General features: G+C 39.1%; 1 pseudogene across 1 annotated transcript; it reads right to left on the bottom strand.

Annotated features, from left to right (window-relative positions):
- Positions 1 to 3,104: 3,104 nt before the first annotated feature.
- Positions 3,105 to 10,024, bottom strand: LOC147458980 (uncharacterized; annotated as a pseudogene). The gene is made up of 7 exons (XR_015187827.1): positions 9,791 to 10,024; positions 9,590 to 9,712; positions 9,127 to 9,360; positions 8,770 to 8,927; positions 7,916 to 8,029; positions 7,582 to 7,735; positions 3,105 to 3,190 (listed from the first exon to the last, which is right to left on the bottom strand). The product of XR_015187827.1 is annotated as an uncharacterized LOC147458980 (transcript).
- Positions 10,025 to 10,267: the final 243 nt, after the last annotated feature.

Below are 10,267 nucleotides of genomic sequence, written 5' to 3'. Positions count from 1 at the left end.
CACTTACTGTTACAAAACCGTGGAATGCACTTTAAAGAAAAGTTTCCAAGTCACACGCAAGTCATAGACATAATTTCATACTTGAGCACGTGCTAAATAAGAGCATAATTTTGGTCTTCCAAAGGTCCCCTTATGGAATTGGGGTTGTTTTAGTGTAATTTGACAACTACAAATGACTTTATATGTTGAAACCAAGAAACTACGTATTTTTTGGGCTTCTTAACTCAAATAAATCTCATTGCTTGAACTCTATCTTTAATATTTTATCGTGCAAAAACTCTTGAAAATCTTGAGTCTCTAGAATAACATTAAAACCAAGGTTTTGGACACCCCAGTTGTGTATGTACCACGTACTTTGATACAACTAGTTGATCTACATAGAAAGTTAGATATTATTTACGGTTTCGAATGCTTATGTCTCAAGAATGAAAATATCAAATTTCTCTCTTATGCAGTTTTGAATATTTTAAATAATCCAATAATTGTTGCATACCAAAGCCCTTCTACTTGCCACCTTGAGTCCTCAATGGAAAGGGTAAGCAATGTATCACTTTCTAAAACTCTCAAATACATCAAAAACATATTTTTCTTTGTATACAACGATATGAATGAAATGGCTATATCAAACACATAGAACTTTCCATTATTTCATATACTCCCAAGTCAATTTTTTTGAACGTGAAACTTTCAATTATCTATAGCAAAACTGTGAAATGACACCATCAATCATAGTCTTACAAGGGTCAATTTGATGAGTATAGTTCTTCATCATGGTAGATTCTAAAATGCAAGGTTATATTTTTAAAAGATCCTCTAGTTAACATATCTAAGCATATCAAGAGGGTTTTCTTAAATAAACCGTCTAATGCAAGTAGCATTTAATTTAAATTTATAAAAAAAGGACACTTAAGGGTCTTCTTTTGGTACCAAACTAGTGTTAAGGGCACCTCGTATGTCACTTCGTTGGCACCAACATATCATTTTTGGAATGTGGACCAAGTACAACTAGAATCACAGTCTGCATTGCGGCCTATATATCCTCACAAATCCAAGGAAAATAAATCAAAAAAGTTTGGATAAAGAAATCAATAATGACAACGAGCCTAAAGCAGATGTGGCTACCCAAGCCACCAAATTCAAAGGAGCCTTCCATCTCAATCCAGCCACATTCCATAGGAAACGGAATCCTCAATGCGGTTATACTTGGAAAAAGAAATCCACACAGGAGACCAACACTTTATTTAGTTAACCCAAGTACAAATAGATTTCAGAATCCAAATCAACCAAACCACCAACCTCCAATAAACCAACTTAGCAATAGAGACCCAAGCAACCAAAACGCAACAACCTTGGCAATCTGCACAACCAAACTACACGTGGGTACAAAAAGCTATGCCTAGCGAAATGATTACCCACCAAAAGTACTCACAAAACCAACCATCAAAGAATGATCATGAGCATTCCATTTACAAAAGCTTTTTTTAAAACAACACAATTTAGATAGAACCTTGCCAATGAAAACCTTTGCACAATTGGTTCATTATCCGCCTAATGCACATCATATTGTTACCCAATTCCGTGTCTTCCTTACACGTAATAGGGACACATTCCACGGCCTTGCATAGACATGCTGTTTGTGCCCAGGCACATTGCACAAACCTTCGTCTAGGATGACTCAGGATGGGAAGTGGGGAGTAATAGTAGCTTGAGATGCTTGTTGCAAGATCTAAAGCTGCAAGATGATGAGTGTTTTGTCACTAAAATGTTTTTTTTTCTTTTAGTAATATTTAACTCTTATTAGGCATACTAATGAGCCATAACAACAAATCCTGACAGACATGATGTCTAGAATTAGAGTATATGGAATAATTTTGGCTAAATTTTTGACCAAATAATACTAATTTTTAGTAATTTTCTTATCTTTTTAAACTAATAAGGATCAAAAATTAAAAAACAAAGCTAGAAAATGAGGAATGAAGTTTTGAAAACAAACATTTGAATTTGCAAAGCAAGAGCTCAACACTCAACACTCCGCGTAGGCAAGGAGAAAATAGGAAAAATTGGGAAGGATAGAGATCATTTGCATTCTATCACACACACACACACACATACACACACACAGCTTTTGAGGTAGAGCTATAAGCTACTGGTTTTTCATCTACTACGGACACTCATAGGCCTCTTACCCCACCAGATTTCATAGGTATGAACCTTAACTAAGCAAGATCAATTGTGAATGGTTCAAAAATCATCAAAATATCTGCACAAATCAAATGTAAGATAGGGATTTTGTAAATTTTTAGGGGCCCATCAAGATATCAAATGATATCGAGATTCAAAAACATTTTACCAATGAATTCCCCACAAAGGGCAAAATCTTGCCATGCAACCACAGTCCACAAAGAGGATGGAACATGGATCACGATATATCCATGTTCCCCCATTGCCAAAATCAATCATTTTTTTGGCTGTGAGATCTGCACGCCGCCGCCTAACCATTGTTCTTTGAGAGATTTCAAATGTTGCTTGTGATCCATGTACCCTAAAATTCAAGATGTGTGCAAAATTAGACCCACAACTAGATAGGACATTGGGGGTAGCACCCTGCAAATTTGAGAGGAAATGTACATAGGACAACCACAAAACCTTGGTAAAACAAAAAACCAGTTTGCAAATTGAGATTTTAATTTAGAAGAGATATGGTATTTAGTGGGGTGTACACGAGATGGGAATTTGAGATGTGATGGTAATGAATACCCATAGAGATTTAAAGGATGGATTGTAACATCATTATTTCATAACACATCAACATTGTATGTTTTTTTGAGCCATTAAAAAACATAAAAGTGAATAAAGTACATGTCTTTATTCGATGGTCAAGTACATTATTTATTGTTGGCTTCTTAAAAAGTGGTAGACATGGTTAAAAAATGTGCGAAGGAAGTGAAAAATAAGCTACTTCTTCCCATCAAGCATGAAATTCACATGAATGGCCTGGAACATCAATAATCATCAATTAGAAACACTATAAAAATCTCATCAATATTATCATTAAAAGGTTTAACAAATATATTGCATCAATGAGGCTTCAAGTAAAGCTTACATCAAGAGGTAAAGGGAACAAAACTCCATTGGCTTCTAGTATTAGACGAACTTGTAGCTTCACGTAAGGTAAGAGGATGGTTATAAGCTGCGTTTTTGTCACGGGAACCGAATAATAGAGATAGACAGGGAACCGAATAATAGAGATAGACAGCAAAACGGAGGAAGAAATCTTTGTATTGATAGTGTTTGATACAACAGAGGAGCAATTGAATATATATATGGGCGCACTCCGTTGTACGGAGCTCGAACCTCCCGACCACCCCCGAGCTTCAGTTCGCTTGCATGCAGCGTCTCACTCGCACTCGCACTCGCACTCGCACTCTCACTCGCACTCGCACTCGCACTCGCACTCATTATACACAGGGTCATATTCAAAACTTACCTTTTTTGCTGAACAAAGAGAAACATTCGGGAGAATTTTATGTTATTAGCATGGGTGAACGGGATGTAATTTTGGGAATGGATTGGTTGGCTGCGAACCATGCATTGATTGATTGTGAGAGGGGTGAGTTGGTTTTTAAAAACAGAGATGGTCATGCGATTAAAGCTGAGGAGAGAAATACTAAATCACTCCTAATTTCTGCCATGAAACTTTTGAGGGGGGTGAGACAAGGGTGTGAGACGTTTCTTGTGTTTGCTAACGAGATTAAAGAGGATTCTGGGAATAAACAGAAAGGGGAAAATCCAGAATTTGTAGAGGATCTCTTACATGAATTTAAGGATGTGTTCCCGGACGATCTTCCTGGTATGCCTCCGCCTAGAGCGGTAGACCACGCCATAGATCTATATCCAGGAGCAACACCTTATTCAAGGGCTCCATACAGGTTCAATATTGATGAGCTTAAAGAGCTCAAGATACAACTTGATGACCTTTTGAAAAAGGGTTTTATTAAACCTAGTGTATCTCCTTGGGGCAGTCCTGTGTTATTCCAAAAGAAAAAGGATGGTACATATAGGTTATGCATTGACTACAGGGGGTTAAACAAACAGACCATTAAGAACAAATATCCTCTTCCTCACATAGATGAATTGCTTAGCCATTTGAGTGGTGCCACAATATTTTCAAAGGTTGATCTTCGTTCTGGCTACCATCAAATCCGCATTAAGGTCGAGGACATTCCAAAGACTGCTTTTCGTACACGTTATGGGCATTATGAATTTACAGTTCTTGCTTTTGGTTTGACTAATGCACCAGCAACTTTCATGTGCTTAATGAATAATATTTTTCACCCGTATCTTGATGACTTCATTCTGGTATTCTTAGATGATATTTTTGTGTATTCTAAGAATGAAGAAGATCATGCATTGCACTTAAAGAGAACATTTGAGGTTTTGCGTGAACATAAATTGTATGCCAAAGCAAGTAAGTGTACTTTTGCAAAGGATCAGATTGTGTACTTGGGAAGAGTGATTTCTAAAGAGGGGATTCACATTGACCTTGACAAAGTTAAAACTATTGTGGAGTGGCCAACACCAAAGTCATTAAGGGATGTGAGAAGCTTTATGGGTCTAGCACAATATGAGAGAGCACACATTAAAGATTTCTCTAAGATAGCAAGTCCTTTGACCGAATTGACCAAGAAAGACAAGGGTTTTGTGTGGACTTCTACCTGTGAGACTGCTTTTGAGACCTTGAAGGCTAAAATAGCAGAAAATTGTGTTTTGAAAGTTCCTGAGATGGGCAAACCATTTGTTGTGTCATGTGATGCTAGTGGTGAACAACTAGGGTGTGTTTTGACACAAGAAGGAAGAGTGGTTGCATATGAGTCTAGGAAATTAAGACGACATGAATTGAACTATGCAACACATGATCTAGAATTGCTTGCTGTTGTTCATGCATTGAAACATTGGCGTCATCTTTTGCTTGGTGTCAAATTTGAATTGCGTACTGATCATCAAAGTTTGAAGTATATTTTCACGCAGCCATTGTTAAACAACAGACAAAGGAGATGGATTGAATTGTTGGCTGAGTATGATTTTGACTTGAAGTATTTGTGTGGGAAAGAAAATAAAGTTGCAGATGCATTGAGTCGTAGGCCCATGTGTAATTTGTTGACTGTTGTGCGATCCAATTTGGTTGATGAGATACATGCCGAAGTTGAAAGCGATTCTTTTTACATGCCTATTTTGAAATTCTTGCGTGAGAATATTGGTGAGATGTATGAGAACAGATATCACTTGTATAAGGGAAATCTGTATTATTATGACCGCTTGTGTATTCCTGCAAATTCTGCTTTTAAGAGTCAAATTCTGCATGAGTGTCATAACTCACCTTTTTCTGGCCATCCTGGATTGAGTAAGACATATGAAAAGATTAAAAGTTCATTCTTTTGGCCACGTATGAAATTGGATGTTAAGAATTATGTGCGTGAATGCTTTCAATGTCAGCAAGTTAAAATTGAACATAAGAGGATGCCTGGTGACCTTCAACCCTTAGACATTCCTTTACAGAAGTGGGAGTCTATATCCATGGACTTTATTATTAGACTTCCTACTACTCGTGGAGGGTATGACTCGATCTTTGTGGTAGTAGATAGACTCACAAAACAGGCTCACTTCTTTCCCGTGAAAATAACTGATACTGCTTTGACCATTGCACGCTTGTTTGTGAAAGAGATATTTCGTTTGCATGGCATGCCCAAGAGCATAGTGTCTGACAGAGATTCTAAGTTCACTTCACATTTCTGGAGAGCGACTTTTGACTCTATAGGTACCCAGTTACGCATGTCTACTGCTTTTCACCCTCAAACCGATGGGGAAACGGAGAGAGTGAATCGTATTTTAGAAGATATGTTACGAATGTATGTGAATGAAAACCAATCTAATTGGAATGAATATTTGCCTTTGGTTGAATTTGCATACAACAGTTCATATCATTCATCTATTAGGATGACCCCGTTTGAAGCAATGTATGGCTATAACTGTCCCACACCTATAAATTTTCTTAGCTCAAGGAATAAGGTAGAACTGTCACGTGAGATGCTTGAAAAGATGGATAACGAGTTGGCCAAAATCAGGGGGAACATTAGAGAAGCCCAAAGAGACATAAATTGTATTATGACAAGAAACATCGGGTTGTGGAGTATGAAACTGGGAGATGGTTTTCTTAAAAGTTATTCCCGAGAAGTCTCATTTAATTCTTGGGAAGGATAAGCGATTGTCTCCACGATTTGCTGGGCCATTTAAAATTTTTGAAGCGCATTGGTTCATTAGCTTACAAATTGGAATTGCCTTCTCATGTCAAAGTGCATCCTGTATTTCATGTGAGTTTATTGAAAAAGTATGTGCCTAACGTGCACCATGTTTTACAGGACAACTCTAAGTTGAAAGATGACGGAACATTGACAGTAGAACCAGATTTAGTGCTAGATAGGCGTGTCAAACATTTGAGAAATAGAGACATTGTGGAAGTTTTGGTTAAGTGGCAGAACTATCCAGTAGAGGATGCATCTTGGGTTGATCTTAGTGTTTTGCAAAGCGAATTTCCCTCCTTCCAACTCTGAGGACAGAGTTAATTTTGAAAAGGGGAGATTGTAACAAGACTTGATTTCGAGGTGTTTTAGTAATAAATTTTGTTTTCTAGGATGTTTTTGTCATTTTAAAGTTAGTCCACTGTGTAGAAGGATGTGTGGATTGTTTTCGTCCGATAAAATTTTTTGATCCGGAAGGCACTTTCTGGGGCATTTTTGAAGGCGTTAACGTGGGATTTTGAAAAAGTGATGTATGAAGCGATTGAAGCCTGCGTTATAAGGAACAACTTTGGTTCTTTGAGTCTTTAGAGATTTTGATGTTTTGATGCTCGTTGAAGGCCAAAGATTAAGAAAAAAAGTTGGATTTGCTGTTTTTGCATCGTTTTTGTAGAAAATGCTGTTTTGCAGGTTGATTTTCAGCAAATCGGAGCAGGCTATGGAAATTTTCCATCACATAGCCGTCGAAGAGCGCAGCGAGGGCAACAAGATTGTATGAGACGGACTTGGGCTGTTTTGGCTCCGTTTGGGAGTTATGTTCAGTTGAAGACAGCTGAAAAAAAAAAAAAACTAACCTCTACGGATCGCTTCACGATCACGTTTTTTAACCTTGTTCTCGCAGGTATATTGGCGCGCAAGTCGAGTCGACCGAGCGCCAAAAATAGAAAAGCGGCTATTTTAAGAGGTCGCAGGCTTTTTGGAGGAGAATAGAAGGACAGGTGGTGCGTTTTGGGGGGGATTCACCATTCTCTCTTCTGCGAGTGCGAGTGCGAGTGCGAGTGCGAGTGCGAGTGCGAGTGCGAGTGAGAGTGCGAGTGCGAGTGCGAGTGCGAGTGAGACGCTGCATGCAAGCGAACTGAAGCTCGGGGGTGGTCGGGAGGTTCGAGCTCCGTACAACGGAGTGCGCCCATATATATATTCAATTGCTCCTCTGTTGTATCAAACACTATCAATACAAAGATTTCTTCCTCCGTTTTGCTGTCTATCTCTATTATTCGGTTCCCGTGACAGTTTTGGTACTCATTGTCCGGTGGAAGAAACCAATGTAGTTTGCTATCACTATTTGCAAGATTTATGGCAAGGTATCTCTGTCCATTACTCAATGATCGATCCTCGGACCAGACAAAGTTGTAATCAAGAGGATCAAACTCTGTTAATATGACCTATGTAGGACCAAAAATAAATATTTATAAATATTCATTTGTTGAAATGTGATAAACAATTGGTGGCTCACATATAAAATATTATTCATAATTAAAACTATAGGTTAGCATGAATAGGAAGTGCAGTGGGCTATGTGATCTCATATGATTATTCAAGAAATAAGAAAATGTAAACCATACCTTATCTCCTGGTTTTGTGGATCCTTTTAAAGCTTTTCCATTCATCTTACTAATGATAAAGAATGAAGAGTTCGAATCTTCGAGTGGACTCGCAGCAGGCACTTTATACCAAACCTAAGGCCATCATCAAGTAATATGTCTAATTATGTGTACAACGGTGGAGTGTGTACATAAAAATATAAAATCATATCTAAAAAATTACTTTCATAATCCCAATGTTTGAAATGCTCTAGCTATACACCTTAACATGACAACATAATCAGGTTAATTTGACAAAGTTGTCACACGTCATCTTGAGATTAATGAGGCCCATCTAATCAAATTTTGAAGAAGAGGTGGAAAAAAAGGTCTGACATGTATAGATCTGTTTCTAGTTTTAATGTTCTATTTAAAATGTCTCTATTTCTTTAAATGGGTGGATACTTGAACACATTAGGGTCAAAATATAAATGTGAGGTACACCCTCAATGCTTGCAACAAGTTCAAGATTCACCTAGAGACGCTTCTCAAGATTGCCCCCTAGTCAAAGAATGGTGGCATCAATTGATGCATTATTTTTACTACTATAGAGTTTAGAGTTACTCAAGTTGAGCTCCTCCTCACCTTTGGGACCATAATGAATTTGTAGGAGAATTTGCTTGGACTATTTTTGTGACATATCAAATACAAATTAATTCGTATGGCTATCCAAAAACCATATGTAGCTAGTTCTATCATTAGATTGCAGTTTTGGAAGTTGATGGAAGTTTTGTGACAATTTGTAACATATAACATAGCTAGTTTTTTAATTTTTTAAGAGAAAAAGTAAGTGTTTACTTTAGAGGGTTGATAACATGGAAAGAGGAATGTACTACCTCTTGCACTCCATTTGTGTTTGCTTGATTGACTCCAACTACTCCAAGCTCGTTATTGAAAGAGCCCGCACCAGAGGTGAATGTTACGTCCGTATGAGGTGGTTTAGCAACAAGAATCTGGCTAACCCATTGTGATTGGAGAATATAGGCCTTTGGAACTGGAGGCATGACTACATTAGTTGATTTGAGTCTTTCATAATTTATTATCTGTGAACCCTCTCTATCAAGTGTGTTTAAGGTCCTTGTATATACAGTGGATCGTTCATGAAAAAACCCAATGGTATCCTTGATACTGATATCCATTATTTCAAGCCCAAGTGAGGAAATGAGAGAGACAACGGGGAGAGATCGAGTTACCGAAAGCCTCGAGGGTCCACGTCCCTGTAGCAGAGGAGGAGGAGGCGTTGAGAATGGCAGCAACACCCTCTCGCCTGGTTTTGGAGCGGACGCCCCAATGCCAAGCCTCAAGGGCATCTGAAGAGCCACCGAGAAGATGGTCACGTACTCCGACGAGGAGGAAACTGCGCGCAGTGTCCACGCGGTGGTCAGGGTGGTGTCTTTAGAGCGATCGTACTCAGTGAAGAGAGACACCTACACAATCAATATTACTTCTCATGCCTGATACTAAATCGAGATCATATAAACCAAAAAGCTATACTTCACTACAAAGCAAGGCGCTCTACTGATCCCAAGCTAGGCGCTCTTCTGTTGGTGAGGGCTCTACTGATCCCAAGCTAGGCTCGTAATGGGAGGTCCAGTTTCATTTCGTGCATGATCATATATGATTAGCTGTGAGTGATGTACGTAACAGTAACAGTACATGAGAAGGCGTGGCATCGGCGTCCGCTTTGAGAGCCGCCTTAGAGCCGTTGTTGATGAGGGCAAACGCTGGATTGCCTGCCTTGTCCTCCGTAAATCTCCACCAGTCGTCCTTGTACCACACCTGCAACTCGTGCAGTGTCTCTCTCTCTCTCTCTCTCACTCATGAACACACACATTTCACACACTCCTTCATTTATACCTGAAATGGGTTATCACTGTCTTCCGCTTCCAGCACAACCTGAGGGCCCCGTTGTGTCAGCTTGTATCCCTGATATTGGACTGAGGATATGGTATAGAATACAGGTGCGGCCATGATTCTAGGCGATTGTGTGTGTGTGTGTGTGTGTGTATGTGTGTGTGTGAGAGAGAGAGAGAGAGAGGTCTTATAAGTTATGCCTTCTAACAGCAGAAACTCGGATATGCTGGCTGAAGCTGGGCCTGTAAGGCTACTTATACATACAAGGAAAAGTGCGCGACTTGGGATGATGGAAGTTACTGAGCAGTGAATTCCAGCTCACTGCATTATAACTTCTAAGGATAAGAACATGTGCGCGGGTACTAGTGTGTCATCATCGATTCCTCACGGGCCTTGTCAGTCAATATAGCAGGTGATGTGGCCCTTCTCTCACGAACGGCCGCGTGGCGCCCCGTCATATGACTTTCAAAAGTTGTCACA

This window comes from Adiantum capillus-veneris, chromosome 4, assembly GCF_014529385.1.
Source record: "Adiantum capillus-veneris isolate H3 chromosome 4, ASM1452938v2, whole genome shotgun sequence".
NCBI classification, from domain to species: Eukaryota; Viridiplantae; Streptophyta; class Polypodiopsida; order Polypodiales; family Pteridaceae; genus Adiantum; species Adiantum capillus-veneris.
This window is presented reverse-complemented; position numbering and strand designations above follow the sequence as displayed.